Source organism: Pecten maximus, chromosome 16, assembly GCF_902652985.1.
Source record: "Pecten maximus chromosome 16, xPecMax1.1, whole genome shotgun sequence".
Lineage (NCBI taxonomy): Eukaryota > Metazoa > Mollusca > Bivalvia > Pectinida > Pectinidae > Pecten > Pecten maximus.
In genome coordinates, this window is record NC_047030.1 from 12,269,024 (window position 1) to 12,288,748 (window position 19,725).

Below are 19,725 nucleotides of genomic sequence, written 5' to 3' on the forward strand. Positions count from 1 at the left end.
AGAGTACGCGTACAGAGCAGGGCGGGGTACAAAGGTTTGGGGAGGGGGCAGAGTACGCGTACAGAGCAGGGCGGGGTAGAAAGGTTTGGGGAGGGGACATAGTACGCGTACAGAGCAGGCCGGGGTACAAAGGTTTGGGGAGGGGACAGAGTACGCGTACAGAGCAGGGCGGGGTACAAAGGTTTGGGAGGGAACAGAGTACGCGTATAGAGCAGGGTGGGATACAAAGGTTTGGGGAGGGAACAGAGTACGCGTACAGAGCAGGGTGGGGTACAAAGGTTTGGGGAGGGGGCAGAGTACGCGTACAGAGAAGGGCGGGATACAAGGGTTTGGGGAGGGGCAGAGTACGCGTACAAAGTAGGGTGGGGTACAAAGGTTTGGAGAGGGGACAGAGTAGGCGTATAGAGCAGGGTGGGGTACAAAGGTTTGGGGAGGGGACAGAGTACGCGTACAGAGCAGGGCGGGATACAAAGGTTTGGGGAGGGGGCAGAGTACACGTACAGAGTAAGGTGGGGTACAAAGGTTTGGAGAGGGGACAGAGTACGCGTATAGAGTAGGGTGGGGTACAAAGGTTTGGAGAGGGGACAGAGTACGCGTATAGAGCAGGGTGGGGTACAAAGGTTTGGGGAGGGGACAGAGTACGCGTACAGAGCAGGGCGGGATACAAAGGTTTGGGGAGGGGGCAGAGTACACGTACAGAGCAGGGCGGGATACAAAGGTTTGGGAGGGAACAGAGTACACGTACAGAGCAGGGCGGGGTACAAAGGTTTGGGGAGGGGGCAGAATACACGTACAGAGCAGGGCGGGGTAGAAAGGTTTGGGGAGGGGACAGAGTACACGTACAGAGTAGGGTGGGGTACAAAGGTTTGGGGAGGGGGCAGAGTACGCGTACAGAGCAGGGCGGGGTACAAAGGTTTGGGGAGGGGACAGAGTACACGTACAGAGTAGGGTGGGGTACAAAGGTTTGGGGAGGGGACAGAGTAAGCGTACAGAGCAGGGTGGGGTACAAAGGTTTGGGGAGGGGACAGAGTACACGTACAGAGTAGGGTGGGGTACAAAGGTTTGGGGAGGGGACAGAGTAAACGTACAGAGTAGGGTGGGGTACAAAGGTTTGGGGAGGGGACAGAGTACGCGTACAGAGCAGGGCGGGGTCCAGCGTCTCTTAACGAGATCTGTGTAGAAAATGAGATGATAGTATTATTGTCTTTTTTTATGTTGCTAAGCTGAACATGTTTAGTAATTCATAAGAGTGAGCTTAACTTTATACTTTGTTATAATGAACTTGACATTGTTTTACTTTGTTATAGTGAACTTGACATTGTTTTACTTTGTTATATAGTGAACTCCATTTTGTACACTGTCAGAGTAAATGTATTAATAACACAGTGACGTTTTGTAAACGAATAGACACACCTGAGGGTTCTAACTATGGGAAGAAACCGGGGTACCAGGAGGAAATCCACGTGGTTGGGCTTCGTGAAAAGGGAGTGCGTTACCACTCCGACACCCGGCCACCCCGAACGTCTGTGACTTATAAACATAGTCCAATATCTCACTAGAAAGTGAAGTAGGGTAACATCGCATATTAATCATAAAACATTTTTGTAATATTTATGCAACATGTGGTATAAAACCACACCAATCTCGCCGACATTTATTAGTTTTTGTATATATTTTATTATTGATCAAAACTGTTTAGTATTCAGTAAACTGAAACATTGTATATAATATACATAATTACATACTGTTACCATGCATATACGTGCCTATTTCAATGTCACTTGATATGTACACATATTGTAACGGTTTTTAGGTTAGCTGCCATGGACAGTAAACGTTGATATGATCATGATTAAAAAATAAAATAAAAACAAAGGCGGTGACGAGACATGTGTTGTAATATAACCACGGAAAAGATTCGACCCGAGACGAACAAATAATTAAATAAAAATCACAATAAATTATGCATTTTTATACCCCATTGTATGAGACATGCACGAGCTGCTGGGACTACGTGTTTGACTGACGGAGGGGTAAACAAACGTTATAATGTACAGAGTATAATGGTGATCTGAATGAGCTAGATGGATTCCATATCATACACATACTATAACGAAATCATCACTGTGTCATAAAACAATTACATAACCCTGTCAATGAATGTGTACTTAGAACTCGATATTGCTGAAGAATCATTGCCCATTATTTATCATACTTCATCATTCGTTTCGCATGCTGCTTTATTGCATTCGAATGTATGTGTGTATGTCTGTCTGTCTGTCTGTCTGCCGTCTATCTATCTGACTTGTCTGTCTGACTTGTCTGTCTGTCTACTTGTCTTTTCGGACGTGTGTATTTTCTGGCCAAGTGAGTTTAGGACACGTCCCGTAACCACAAATCATGGCACAAATCGCCTTATGTACCCTTGCAGGCCGTACCAGACCCAAGGGTCGAACTCCTTGACTGGGCGATGACGTAGATAAAACGGGGTAACCCCGTCTGTTTGTAGACCTAATAATTGGATGGCAATTTGGCGAGCTTTCGCTATTTGTACTACACGATATAGGATAGTATGTATTTGGGTTTCGGTGGTTACGAGATTCACACGCCTTGACTACCATACGGGATTGTGAGCGTGTACCAGTGTGATCTCGTGCATACTGTGGTTTGTCGGAAGCGACCATTTAGTATTTAACCCAGACATGTTACTTACTCAGACTGTTTTACACTTTCAGTGCTTGCAGACGTGTCTTTTGGATATCGACGTTGAATTAATAATTCGATACCGGAAGTTACAGGTGAGTAACTTCCCTTGTCATTTTCATTGTCATCAATTTTTGTAGTACTAAAGTACTCTTGATTCAAAAGATTACTAATGCTGATTGACCATGTACAATATGAAGGACATTTATTGTCATTTTGGAAGTTTTGGGAAATTCGGAATTCACTGCACGTATTCGTCGACGTAAGAGTTTTATTTTAGTCCTGCCCCTATCTTAAACGTTAGCTTGGTCCGTAATTTTGTAAAATCTATTTAAATATAGACACTTGCAATCCTATGAGTAACATAAATGTCACTACCTATATGATTAAACAGGAACACTGCCAAAATGCATTGTAGGGTTTAGATTTGACATTATGGAATTCGACTCTGATTGGCTTTGATGTCATTTTTTTTATTCATGATTATAACCAGAGATTAGTATATAGGTCTCTGGTATAACTGAGTGAATATGAAATAGTCTAAATACCAAGGTAACATCGCCGCGATATTGGTCGAATTTAAAGCCATCAATGGTGCTAGTGATTTTTTCGAAGCGTTCGGAAAACAAATCTTATAAGGAAAACTAGTATTTGTCTTTTTCCAGGTCATAAGCTATATAGCACAGAACTTACCTTACGACAGGCTATAAAGAAAACATTCAATTGTGTGAGGATTTCTCGTGCTATGAGGTTCTGTGAGGTAGTGTTGCCAAGACCAGATATCCTGATGCCGCCCCTACAGAGCTAATGCTATAATGGAGATTTAGACTTTTACACTTGTCTCGAAGTCAGTGTAATGGTTCCTATGGATCGAATAAAATTCGTCGAATTAAAGGCTTAACCTTTTCGCTTACTCGGCGAAATATCAATTCAACTCTTGGGGCGTGAGTACAGTCATAAAAATCCTGGATTTGTATCTATTTGACACAAGTTCCATTTCAGTGAACTTTTGCCTTATTCTCTTTCAGCCTTTGAGAGGTCTGTAGTATAGACTGTATAAATACTGAGAGTTACCAGTATAGACTGTACAAATACTGAACGTTACCAGTATAGACTGTATAAATACTGAACGTTACCAGTATAGAGTGTATAAATACTGAACGTTACCAGTATAGACTGTACAAATACTGAATGTTACCAGTATAGACTGTATAAATACTGAACGTTACCAGTATAGACTGTACAAATACTGAACGTTACCAGTATACACTGTATAAATACTGACGGTTACCAGTATAGACTGTATAAATACTGACAGTTACCGGTATAGACTGTATAAATACTGAATGTTACCAGTATAGACTGTATAAATACTGACGGTTACCAGTATAGACTGTACAAATACTGAACGTTACCAGTATAGACTGTATAAATACTGAATGTTACCAGTATAGACTGTACAAATACTGGATGTTACCAGTATAGACTGTATAAATACTAAGAGTTACCAGTATAGACTGTATAAATACTGAACGTTACCAGTATAGACTGTACAAATACTGAACGTTACCGGTATAGACTGTACAAATACTGAATGTTACCAGTATAGACTGTACAAATACTAAATGTTACCGGTATAGACTGTATAAATACTGTTACCAGTATAGACTGTATAAATACTGAATGTTACCAGTATAGACTGTACAAATACTGAATGTTACCAGTATAGACTGTACAAATACTAAATGTTACCGGTATAGACTGTATAAATACTGAACGTTACCGGTATAGACTGTACAAATACTGAATGCTACCAGTATAGACTGTACAAATACTGAATGCTACCAGTATAGACTGTACAAATACTGAATGTTACCAGTATAGACTGTATAAATACTGAACGTTACCAGTATAGACTGTACAAATACTGAATGTTACCAGTATAGACTGTATAAATACTGTTACCAGTATAGACTGTATAAATACTGAACGTTACCAGTATAGACTGTACACATACTGAACGTTACCAGTATAGACTGTACAAATACTAAATGTTACCGGTATAGACTGTATAAATACTGAACGTTACCGGTATAGACTGTACAAATACTGAACGTTACCGGTATAGACTGTATAAATACTGAACGTTACCAGTATAGACTGTATAAATACTGACGGTTACCAGTATAGACTGTACAAATACTGAATGTTACCGGTATAGACTTTACAAATACTGAATGTTACCGGTATAGACTGTATAAATACTGTTACCAGTATAGACTGTATAAATACTGTTACCAGTATAGACTGTATAAATACTGAACGTTACCAGTATAGACTGTATAAATACTGAACGTTACCAGTATAGACTGTACAAATACTGAACATTACCGGTATAGACTGTACAAATACTGAAAGTTACCAGTATAGACTGTATAAATACTGAACGTTACCAGTATAGACTGTATAAATACTGAGAGTTACCGGTATAGACTGTACAAATACTGAATGTTACCAGTATACACTGTATAAATACTGACGGTTACCAGTATAGACTGTATAAATACTGACAGTTACCGGTATAGACTGTATAAATACTGAATGTTACCAGTATAGACTGTATAAATACTGACGGTTACCAGTATAGACTGTACAAATACTGAACGTTACCAGTATAGACTGTATAAATACTGAATGTTACCAGTATAGACTGTACAAATACTGGATGTTACCAGTATAGACTGTATAAATACTGAGAGTTACCAGTATAGACTGTATAAATACTGAACGTTACCAGTATAGACTGTACAAATACTGAACGTTACCGGTATAGACTGTATAAATACTGACGGTTACCAGTATAGACTGTACAAATACTGAATGTTACCGGTATAGACTTTACAAATACTGAATGTTACCGGTATAGACTGTATAAATACTGTTACCAGTATAGACTGTATAAATACTGTTACCAGTATAGACTGTATAAATACTGAACGTTACCAGTATAGACTGTATAAATACTGAACGTTACCAGTATAGACTGTACAAATACTGAACATTACCGGTATAGACTGTACAAATACTGAAAGTTACCAGTATAGACTGTATAAATACTGAACGTTACCAGTATAGACTGTATAAATACTGAGAGTTACCGGTATAGACTGTACAAATACTGAATGTTACCAGTATACACTGTATAAATACTGACGGTTACCAGTATAGACTGTATAAATACTGACAGTTACCGGTATAGACTGTATAAATACTGAATGTTACCAGTATAGACTGTATAAATACTGACGGTTACCAGTATAGACTGTACAAATACTGAACGTTACCAGTATAGACTGTATAAATACTGAATGTTACCAGTATAGACTGTACAAATACTGGATGTTACCAGTATAGACTGTATAAATACTGAGAGTTACCAGTATAGACTGTATAAATACTGAACGTTACCAGTATAGACTGTACAAATACTGAACGTTACCGGTATAGACTGTACAAATACTGAATGTTACCAGTATAGACTGTACAAATACTAAATGTTACCGGTATAGACTGTATAAATACTGTTACCAGTATAGACTGTACAAATACTGAATGTTACCAGTATAGACTGTACAAATACTGAATGTTACCAGTATAGACTGTACAAATACTAAATGTTACCGGTATAGACTGTATAAATACTGAACGTTACCGGTATAGACTGTACAAATACTGAATGTTACCAGTATAGACTGTATAAATACTGAACGTTACCAGTATAGACTGTACAAATACTGAATGTTACCAGTATAGACTGTATAAATACTGTTACCAGTATAGACTGTATAAATACTGAAAGTTACCAGTATAGACTGTACACATACTGAACGTTACCAGTATAGACTGTACAAATACTAAATGTTACCGGTATAGACTGTATAAATACTGTTACCAGTATAGACTGTACAAATACTGAATGTTACCGGTATAGACTGTATAAATACTGAAAGTTACCAGTATAGACTGTACAAATACTAAATGTTACCGGTATAGACTGTATAAATACTGAACGTTACCAGTATAGACTGTACAAATATTGAATGTTACCAGTAAAGACTGTACAAATACTGAACGTTACCAGTAAAGACTGTACAAATACTGAACGTTACCAGTATAGACTGTACAAATACTGACAGTTACCGGTATAGAATGTACAAATACTGAATGTTAACGGTATAGACTGTATAAATACTGAATGTTACCAGTAAAGACTGTACACATACTGAACGTTACTAGTATAGACAGTACAAATACTGAACGTTACTAGTATAGACTGTACACATACTGAACGTTACCAGTATAGACTGTACAAATATTGAATGTTACCAGTAAAGACTGTACAAATACTGAACGTTACCAGTAAAGACTGTACAAATACTGAACGTTACCAGTATAGACTGTACAAATACTGACAGTTACCGGTATAGAATGTACACATACTGTTACCAGTATAGACTGTATAAATACTGAACGTTACCAGTATAGACTGTACAAATACTGAACGTTACCAGTATAGACTGTACAAATACTGAAAGTTACCAGTATAGACTGTACAAATACTAAATGTTACCGGTATAGACTGTATAAATACTGAATGTTACCAGTATAGACTGTATAAATACTGAATGTTACCGGTATAGACTGTACAAATACTGAACGTTACCAGTATATAGACTGTACAAATACTGAATGTTACCAGTATAGACTGTACAAATACTGAATGTTACCAGTATAGACTGTATAAATACTGGATGTTACCGGTATAGACTGTACAAATACTGAACGTTACCAGTATAGACTGTATAAATACTGAATGTTACCAGTATAGACTGTATAAATACTGAATGTTACCAGTATAGACTGTATAAATACTGAATGTTACCAGTATAGACTGTATAAATACTGAATGTTACCAGTATATAGACTGTACAAATACTGAATGTTACCAGGATAGACTGTATAAATACTGGATGTTACCAGTATAGACTGTATAAATACTGGATGTTACCGGTATAGACTGTATAAATACTGAATGTTACCGGTATAGACTGTATAAATACTGACGGTTACCAGTATAGACTGTACAAATACTGAACGTTACCGGTATAGACTGTATAAATACTGAATGTTACCAGTATAGACTGTATAAATACTGACGGTTACCAGTATAGACTGTACAAATACTGAAAGTTACCAGTATAGACTGTACAAATACTGGACGTTACCAGTATAGACTGTACAAATACTGAAAGTTACCAGTATAGACTGTACAAATACTGAAAGTTACCAGTATAGACTGTACAAATACTGTTACCGGTATAGACTGTACAGATACTGACTGTTACCAGTATAGACTGTACAAATACTGAATGTTACCAGTATAGACTGTATAAATACTGGACGTTACCAGTATAGACTGTATAAATACTGAACATTACCGGTATAGACTGTACAAATACTGAATGTTACCGGTATAGACTGTACAAATACTGACAGTTACCAGTATAGACTGTATAAATACTGAACGTTACCAGTATAGACTGTACAAATACTGAATGTACCGGTATAGACTGTACAAATACTGAACGTTACCAGTATAGACTGTACAAATACTGTTACCAGTATAGACTGTACAAATACTGAATGTTACCAGTATAGACTGTACAAATACTGAATGTTACCAGTATAGACTGTATAAATACTGAATGTTACCAGTATAGACTGTATAAATACTGTTACCAGTATAGACTGTATAAATACTGAATGTTACCAGTATAGACTGTACAAATACTGTTACCAGTATAGACTGTACAAATACTGGACGTTACCAGTATAGACTGTATAAATACTGAATGTTACCAGTATAGACTGTACAAATACTGTTACCAGTATAGACTGTACAAATACTGAATGTTACCAGTATAGACTGTATAAATACTGAATGTTACCAGTATAGACTGTACAAATACTGAACGTTACCAGTATAGACTGTACAAATACTGAATGCTACCAGTATAGACTGTACAAATACTGAATGTTACCAGTATAGACTGTACAAATACTGACAGTTACCAGTATAGACTGTACAAATACTGAACGTTACCAGTATAGACTGTACAAATACTGAATGTTACCAGTATAGACTGTACAAATACTGTTACCAGTATAGACTGTATAAATACTGAATGTTACCAGTATAGACTGTATAAATACTGAATGTTACCAGTATAGACTGTATAAATACTGAATGTTACCAGTATAGACTGTATAAATACTGAATGTTACCGGTATAGACTGTACAAATACTGAAAGTTACCAGTATAGACTGTATAAATACTGAATGTTACCAGTATAGACTGTATAAATACTGAATGTTACCAGTATAGACTGTATAAATACTGAAAGTTACCGGTATAGACTGTATAAATACTGAACGTTACCGGTATAGACTGTACAAATACTGAATGTTACCAGTATACACTGTACAAATACTGAACGTTACCAGTATAGACTGTATAAATACTGTTACCAGTATAGACTGTATAAATACTGAATGTTACCAGTATAGACTGTACAAATACTGAATGTTACCAGTATAGACTGTACAAATACTAAATGTTACCGGTATAGACTGTATAAATACTGAACGTTACCGGTATAGACTGTACAAATACTGAAAGTTACCAGTATAGACTGTACAAATACTGAACGTTACCAGTATAGACTGTACAAATACTGAATGTTACCAGTATAGACTGTATAAATACTGAACGTTACCAGTATAGACTGTATAAATACCGAATGTTACCAGTATAGACTGTACAAATACTGAATGTTACCAGTATAGACTGTAAAAATACTGAAAGTTACCGGTATAGACTGTATAAATACTGAACGTTACCGGTATAGACTGTATAAATACTGAATGTTACCAGTATAGACTGTACAAATACTGAATGTTACCAGTATAGACTGTATAAATACTGAATGTTACCAGTATAGACTGTATAAATACCGAATGTTACCAGTATAGACTGTATAAATACTGAACGTTACCGGTATAGACTGTACAAATACTGAATGTTACCAGTATAGACTGTATAAATACCGAATGTTACCAGTATAGACTGTATAAATACTAAACGTTACCAGTATAGACTGTACAAATACTGAGAGTTACCGGTATAGTAGACTGTATAAATACTGAACGTTACCGGTATAGACTGTACAAATACTGACTGTTACCAGTATAGACTGTATAAATACTGAAAGTTACCAGTATAGACTGTACAAATACTAAATGTTACCGGTATAGACTGTATAAATACTGAACGTTACCGGTATAGACTGTACAAATACTGAAAGTTACCAGTATAGACTGTACAAATACTGAACGTTACCAGTATAGACTGTACAAATACTGAATGTTACCAGTATAGACTGTATAAATACTGAACGTTACCAGTATAGACTGTATAAATACTGAATGTTACCAGTATAGACTGTACAAATACTGTTACCAGTATAGACTGTATAAATACTGAATGTTACCAGTATAGACTGTATAAATACTGAATGTTACCAGTATAGACTGTATAAATACTGAATGTTACCAGTATAGACTGTATAAATACTGAATGTTACCGGTATAGACTGTACAAATACTGAAAGTTACCAGTATAGACTGTATAAATACTGAATGTTACCAGTATAGACTGTATAAATACTGAATGTTACCAGTATAGACTGTATAAATACTGAAAGTTACCGGTATAGACTGTATAAATACTGAACGTTACCGGTATAGACTGTACAAATACTGAATGTTACCAGTATACACTGTACAAATACTGAACGTTACCAGTATAGACTGTATAAATACTGTTACCAGTATAGACTGTATAAATACTGAATGTTACCAGTATAGACTGTACAAATACTGAATGTTACCAGTATAGACTGTACAAATACTAAATGTTACCGGTATAGACTGTATAAATACTGAACGTTACCGGTATAGACTGTACAAATACTGAAAGTTACCAGTATAGACTGTACAAATACTGAACGTTACCAGTATAGACTGTACAAATACTGAATGTTACCAGTATAGACTGTATAAATACTGAACGTTACCAGTATAGACTGTATAAATACCGAATGTTACCAGTATAGACTGTACAAATACTGAATGTTACCAGTATAGACTGTATAAATACTGAAAGTTACCGGTATAGACTGTATAAATACTGAACGTTACCGGTATAGACTGTATAAATACTGAATGTTACCAGTATAGACTGTACAAATACTGAATGTTACCAGTATAGACTGTATAAATACTGAATGTTACCAGTATAGACTGTATAAATACCGAATGTTACCAGTATAGACTGTATAAATACTGAACGTTACCGGTATAGACTGTACAAATACTGAATGTTACCAGTATAGACTGTATAAATACCGAATGTTACCAGTATAGACTGTATAAATACTGAACGTTACCAGTATAGACTGTACAAATACTGAGAGTTACCGGTATAGTAGACTGTATAAATACTGAACGTTACCGGTATAGACTGTACAAATACTGACTGTTACCAGTATAGACTGTATAAATACTGAAAGTTACCAGTATAGACTGTACAAATACTAAATGTTACCGGTATAGACTGTATAAATACTGTTACCAGTATAGACTGTACAAATACTGAATGTTACCAGTATAGACTGTACAAATACTGAACGTTACCAGTATAGACTGTATAAATACTGTTACCGGTATAGACTGTATAAATACTGTTACCGGTATAGACTGTATAAATACTGAACGTTACCGGTATAGACTGTATAAATACTGTTACCGGTATAGACTGTATAAATACTGAACGTTACCGGTATAGACTGTACAAATACTGAAAGTTACCAGTATAGACTGTACAAATACTGAACGTTACCAGTATAGACTGTACAAATACTGAATGTTACCAGTATAGACTGTATAAATACTGAACGTTACCAGTATAGACTGTATAAATACTGTTACCGGTACAGACTGTATAAATACTGAACGTTACCGGTATAGACTGTACAAATACTGAAAGTTACCAGTATAGACTGTACAAATACTGAACGTTACCAGTATAGACTGTACAAATACTGAATGTTACCAGTATAGACTGTATAAATACTGAACGTTACCAGTATAGACTGTATAAATACCGAATGTTACCAGTATAGACTGTACAAATACTGAATGTTACCAGTATAGACTGTATAAATACTGAAAGTTACCGGTATAGACTGTATAAATACTGAACGTTACCGGTATAGACTGTATAAATACTGAATGTTACCAGTATAGACTGTACAAATACTGAATGTTACCAGTATAGACTGTATAAATACTGAATGTTACCAGTATAGACTGTATAAATACCGAATGTTACCAGTATAGACTGTTTAAATACTGAACGTTACCGGTATAGACTGTACAAATACTGAATGTTACCAGTATAGACTGTATAAATACCGAATGTTACCAGTATAGACTGTATAAATACTGAACGTTACCAGTATAGACTGTACAAATACTGAGAGTTACCGGTATAGTAGACTGTATAAATACTGAACGTTACCGGTATAGACTGTACAAACACTGACTGTTACCAGTATAGACTGTATAAATACTGAAAGTTACCAGTATAGACTGTACAAACACTGAATGCTACCGGTATAGACTGTACATGTACTGACAGTTACCAGACGTTTGGTCGGAATCGAAATCGTTAAACTAAAAGTAGTTTGCTGATGCTAATGAAACTCGAACTTCTAACACCTCTGATGAGTGGAAGGAGGATTCAGGAGTGATGCAAATTTATATTAATTATTTAGCATATACGGCTGTATTACTAAATTCCTGTTGTCAGAATATCATCAGTTTATACAGTCGGGACTTGTAATCTCAAAGTCAGCACCGTTATAAAAACTCACGAGATATACCGGACATTAATATATTATTTGTTGTCCGAATACATTTTTTAAGCAGGGATTTCGAGTTACCAGAACTCGAGATAAGTTTGGTGATATATATATTACAGAAAATGGGTTGCGCGAGGTACAGAAATCTCATCTCCGAGGCGATGTTACTCGAGGTTTGTAGGCTCAGCGCCGAGTCTATTGTCAGTGGTGTCGGACTCGTCATGGGAACCGCCTCACTACCGTATACCTTTTGTACAGAGAAAACAAGGTTTGATGGTAAATTAAGGTTAATGATAGAAAACCCCTGTTACTCCGAACGAAAGAAATGGTTATTTAATAGGCTATCATAATGTCGAAAGCTCTTTAACGTTCGTTATTACGGAAAGTGAAAAGACAGGCGTTTCTGGGGGAGTTGATTGATGTGTGATCGTGTTATCTAACATTGCCTCTGTTCTATCGACTGTGCGTGCCAACATACATCCACAAGTATCTCAAAATATAATCTTCTGTTATCTCACTGACCGATATCATAAACAGAAGTGGTTATTTTAGTCCCTCATCGGAAATATCCCTTTCAAACTAATCTGACCAGGGCGGGAGAGGTCAAGGTTATTCGTATCGTAAGAATCTGTTCTGAATACTACTTCGTCAAATTAATATTTGAAAAGTACGACTGGACAAAGTTTTCAAAGTCATAGTTCAGACCCATTTTAAAATGCAGCTTTTCATTTAGTCTGAAAACAACCGTATGTGGACATAATGCCGTTCTTTTCACCTTGCTTTCAAATTTTGCTAATTCATTTATCCAACAAAAGCTTTATCGATCTGACATCTCCCGAGCCAAATGTTCTTAGAGTATATATCATTTGTTGTTGGCGATTTAAATATATTATGTAGACATACACCCCCTCTTCTCGCCACAGTAATCCATTTTTTAACATGACCTACTGGGTTCTAGGTGAAACGGAACGTGTGGTTACTGTCTGTATAAACAAACGTGATTACTTTCCCTGTCGTTCATGAACGTCTTAATAAAAGCGAAACAAAACGGTCGGGCATTAATACGTTTGTATATTTACGTAGAGATGGTATATTTATAATCGTTTTAATTGGATAGCTCGTGTTGGCACGTGTTGGCACGTGTTGTAAATTGACCAGTAGATGCCTTCCGTCACAGTTGTTCGATCTCCCAGTGTGTTGACAAGGCGTTTACTCCGTATCTCCAGGAATGCTTTTGTACTTCAGGTGAAGACGTGTTTGTTTATGTTGCGTCTTTCGTCAAATCAGGACCTTTGTCCAAACAAACCTTTTACACTTTTTATGTACAGATGTACGAAGTTACGCTCAATACCGATAAAGGTCATTTGATATACCGCCGTCACAGTGTACAGCGCATTTGTGACCATAGCAGAACTGTTTGTTAAAATGGAATTTTATGAATATACAAGTTTTATCAATTGGATGAAACCGTAAACTAGTTTTAAAATAATGTCTTGGTGATCCTTTCTTTGTATTTTAAGATAAAAAAAAACAGTTTTTTACGTCTTAAAAATGCAATTTTGTTCACATGGTACGCCATTAAGCTACATGTGTCGCAGTGTTTTGAAAATTGCGCAACACAGTCGTAGATTATTTCTGATATCTCTCAAAGACACCTTCGATACACCTTGGTTGCGTGCGATAACCGTTTTACTAAAAAAGATACTTTCAAGAACAGTTACACTAAAAGCAAAATTCCTCACATTGTAGGCAGCAATGGTAGTCATGTAGGTATTATCCAATACTGTGGCGTGTTATCTGTGATCTGCCGATTGTAATGTTTTTCTTTTTTGTATGTTATTTCAAATTTTGAAAAATACTGTAAATGTTGTTTATCGCTAACATTCTATTTCGGGTAAATACTAAATTATTGTTAAGAGTCCCTAACACTATCATATCGCCTATCTGTAGAGACTACAGACATGTGTACTTTACGGAGGGTGTTAACATCTACACTTGTTACGTAAAGTCTCACACCATAAACCTCCACAGTTGTAATCTGGTGATAGATCTACATTACAATATCGGACAGTAAACGACTTCTAACACCTGTGGTACACTGTCATAACGTACGGTTTGTTTTTGTTTAACGTCCTATTAACAGCCAGGGTCATTTAAGGACGTGCCAGGTTTTGGAGGTGGAGGAAAGCCGGAGTACCCGGAGAAAAACCACCGGCCTACGGTCAGTACCTGGCAACTGCCCCACGTAGGTTTCGAACTCGCAACCCAGAGGTGGAGGGCTAGTGATAAAGTGTCGGGACACCTTAACCACTCGGCCACCGCTGCCCTAACGTACGGTTCAAGAACAGTTACACTATCACTATCTCTTCACGTAAATATGAAGACTCATTAGTAATTAACTCCGAAATTACGGGGTTGGGTAATTATACCTTTCATTTTTAAGACACGTTCCTCACGCAATATACTAATCTACAAACGTATGAAATCACGTGATTTCTCCACATGGCATCAGTACTGTGTAAGCAATCACGTGACTTGCCCCTGGGAATCTTTTGGAATTGCTGTTAAAACTGTCATGCAAGTCGATACTTGTTGTGCAGTTTCAATATATTTCGTTACAGAGAGGTAGATTTTTTCGTCGTTCTCTGCAGGGAAAATGGATTTGCCATCACTGCACGTGCAGACATGGTCCATTTTGTAATGTTACAATCCATCATACAGTGATTGTTTAACAATACAAAACCTTATCCAAACCAAATCACCAAAGATAACGGGCTGGAATCTGTAATATGTTCCAATCACATGATAACGGGCTGGAATCTGTAATATGTTCCAATCACATGACAACGGGCTGGAATCTGTAATGTGTTCCAATCACATGACAAGTCCATCAGCATGCTGGCATGCTCCGTCATGGTCATAATGCTTCACAGGTCTCGTACGAGACGTCATCAACTTTGAATTCAAAAGAAGCCACTTTTCTTTAAAATTCACGGTAATTGGTTTTGCCGGCGCATGCTGATTCAACAAGTTTTGAGTTCCAGCTATCACGACCTTGTGGTACCAACCGCTAACCATCTGGCGGTGCCATGCCGTGATGATTGAGGATAAAGTAAATGCTATAATATCCTCTGGCAAATAACTGCAGTCGCCTGGTCCCAAATGTAAAAGAACAAAAAATAGTATCACACACGTGCAATATCCTGCTCCGACAAAAGCGCCGTCGTGATACTGAGAACTGCTTCAAACAGCAGAAGACCAATGCGGTACTGGTTTTGATTGGATATTCACATGTATTGATTAAACTCTAATTATACAACCACGCATAATGTACTTAGTGTGGGCCTTCCGTCGAGAACAGACCCGCTGGTCGGTGAGAGGGACAGTTCGGAGCCTGGATATCGTTCCCTAGAGTTTGGACCATAATAGGGTAAACTCTTGTTGTTACGTACTCATAGTTTATAATGGAAAAATCTATTAAAATAACAATGAAAATCACCTACTTTCTGAAGTCTTTGCACTTTATGGAATCAGGCGAGAAGATGTATGGTTCATAGTATAACGATGCGGGGAGGTATAGTGGCCAAATGTCTCATTAAATTTCTATGAATATTTCTATGAAAAGGTGTCAAAATGATAATATAGAAACAAGTCTTTAATATAACGTTTTACATCGAGGTATCCTAGCTATATTATCTTCATATGAACAGCAAGCAGTGCTGGGTTAAACTACCTCGTCATTTTGGAGCCATGTTGTTTTACGTTTCTTCGACGCTTTGCATGTCGACTGAAAAAAACACAGATGGAAGTTTCTATCAAACATTTAGACGACTCTGGTTTTCAGGACGCTTTCCAGCAAATAAACAAACACACAAAAATACTGTATATTTCATACAAATACAATGATTTTTGGTAACATTCCATAGAAGATATAATTCATTACATCAGGTATACCAAATATGTTAGTTGACTGATTAACACACCAAGAAAACTACATTGCGAAATGTTTACATATCCATATTGATATAAACTTGTTAGGGCTCAGCACATAATCAGGGATACTATGGGGTAAGTTTGTAAACTGACTACTTTTAGGAGCTTCTTCAGGTATGACATTCCGTGGCAAGGAAAACTGACCAATGTCTAGAATTCAAATCGGAAGAGGTCACATTTTTCAATGCGTCGATTTGGAATCAGAATTGGGATTCTAATTTACCATTCTGATGCTCTACCTAATCAACATTGTATGACAGTGGTTTAAATCATTATAAACATTGTGTGACAGTAGTTTGATTGATTATAAACATTCTATGACAATAGTTTAATTGATTATAAACATTGTTTGGCAGTAGTTTGATTGATTATGAACATTGTATTACTGTAGTTTAATTGATTATAAACATTGTATGACAGTGGTTTAATTCATTATAAACATTGTATGACAGTGGTTTAATTCATTATAAACATTGTATGACAGTGGTTTAATTGGTTTAATTGATTATGACGAAGTCGTAATGCCTTATAAGCATTATCCAGTAAGAGTTGCTTGTTCATTAACGAGTCGTCTGAACCGTGGACAATTAATCTGATTTTTGTATGAAATCTCTGCGTTAAGTGTAAAATCGAAACATTTTCATTTCTAGATACGATATACCACTAACACAGAACAATGTAGTATTGAATCAAATCATAGACATACCGGGAATAAAAAGTCTCCAGATTCAGACATTGCCTCTTACGTCTAATGGACGCAATCATTGCCTGGGGATTCATGAATGGCACTTGTTAATAGTGAGAACAATCAAGTGAATGTTCCGATAAAACAATCAAATAAAATACCTCGACAATTATCCGCCTCACTTGTACATACAACTCTCGCGCTCATGCGGGAAGCACGTGTGGCCTTGCTAGGACTGTTACAGGGATTAGTATAGCTTTGATTATCGGAACCGAGATGTGATGGATTGTTATAAGTAAGATATTATCTGGTTTTTTTTCGTGTGATTGTGGGCCTTTTCCTGAACTTCAGTCACTGTAGCTGAACAACTTAGACCCGGTGAACTTTTGACTGCCAACTAGTTTGCATGGTTTTACGGTTGAGTGACTTGGAGGAGAAGTATGATACGGATGAGAGTTTTTCCTGTAGTCCCTGTGGAGGGTAATGGGCCGAACATTTGGCGATACACTATCCATATCTACAATAGAATGAACTCGATCATTCTTGTGCCTAACCTGACGTACCTTTGTATGACGTCAGAAGGGAGACGGATGGACTTCTGTGGATTTTGAGAGTATAGATAATGAAGTATATATTCTTTGAGTTATCTTAAAAAGGAACTATATTTTTAATTTGAAATCAAAATAGTGTTATACCTGTCATGCGACGATTTCGTAGTGTCTGCCGATTACAGGGTCTTACTGGATAAAGAATCGCCATCTGATCGATAGATAACGGATCAAGGTATGTAATACTCATCTAATCGATAGATACCTGATCAAGGTATGTAATACTCATCTAATCGATAGATACCTGATCAAGGTATGTAACACTCAGTTATCATTGAATGTTCTACATCACATGTAGTTTATTCCCGATGTTGACAATGATGAGTTTCTACATGATATCAATTATGCCGATACGTCATTAGATGGACAGACAAAGGTGATAAGCCATTGTTGATGAATTACATAAGTGTTCCGTAACATTTCTCCCTTTGTTAGAATGTGCGACCTGACCTCATTACATGTCTATTATCACCCCTGGTTAACCTTTGATGGTTTCTAGTAATAAACCATCTAGTTGTACCTGTAATTGGTGAAAACTAATTAGTTACTAGTCCGTAGTGTGCCACGAACGCAATACTTACATTGCATGCCTTATTCTGAACTGGTGCAAGTATTGAAACGTATTTTGTGTGTTCTTTAAAAAGACCATCCACTGTTTTAAAATACTAGATTATGGCGTCAATGTACAACGCTATGTATATTTCAACACGAGTTTACTGTTAGGAAATATTGTTCACTGTAGTGTTTAGACCCATTGTTTACTGTAGAGTTTAGACCCATTGTTTATTATGTTTAGACCCATTGTTTATTATGTTTAGACCCATTGTTTATTATGTTTAGACCCATTGTTTACTGTAGTGTTTAGACCCATTGTTTATTATGTTTAGACCCATTGTTTACTGTAGTGCTTAGACCCATTGTTTACTGTAGTGTTTAGACCCATTGTTCTATAGTTTAGACCCATGTTTATATGAGTTTTTGACCCATTGTTTATTATGTTTAGACCCATTGTTTATTATGATGTTTAGACCCATTGTTTATTATGTTTAGACCCATTGTTTATTATGTTTAGACCCATTGTTTATTATGATGTTTAGACCCATTGTTTATTATGTTTAGACCCATTGTTTATTGTGATGTTTAGACCCATTGTTTATTATGTTTAGACCCATTGTTTATTGTGATGTTTAGACCCATTGTTTATTATGATGTTTAGACCCATTGTTTATTATGTTTTTAGACCCATTGTTTATTATGAGTTTAGACCATTGTTTATTATGTTTAGACCATTGTTTATTTATGTTTAGACCCATTGTTTATATGATGTTTTAGACCCATTGTTTATTATGTGTTAGACCATTGTTTATTATGATGTTTAGACCCATTGTTTATTATGTTTAGACCCATTGTTTATTGTGATGTTTAGACCCATTGTTTATTATGATGTTTAGACCCATTGTTTATTATGTTTAGACCCATTGTTTATTATGATGTTTAGACCCATTGTTTATTATGTTTAGACCCATTGTTTATTATCATGTTTAGACCCATTGTTTACTGTAGAGTTTTGACCCATTGTTTATTATGTTTAGACCCATTGTTTATTATTATGTTTAGACCCATTGTTTATTATGTTTAGACCCATTGTTTACTGTAGTGTTTAGACCCATTGTTTACTGTAGTGTTTAGACC

At 36.4% G+C, this 19,725-nt stretch overlaps 1 protein-coding gene across 2 annotated transcripts in view; it reads left to right on the forward strand.

Annotated features, from left to right (window-relative positions):
• The window catches only part of LOC117345098 (sex peptide receptor-like), a 75,169-nt gene that overhangs the window by 16,467 nt on the left and 38,977 nt on the right, over positions 1-19,725 (forward strand). For both annotated transcript variants that reach the window (XM_033908049.1, XM_033908050.1), the window contains exon 2: positions 2,736-2,798. The gene's annotated coding sequence lies outside the window, so the exon portion shown is untranslated. The remainder of the gene's footprint in view (positions 1-2,735; positions 2,799-19,725) is intronic.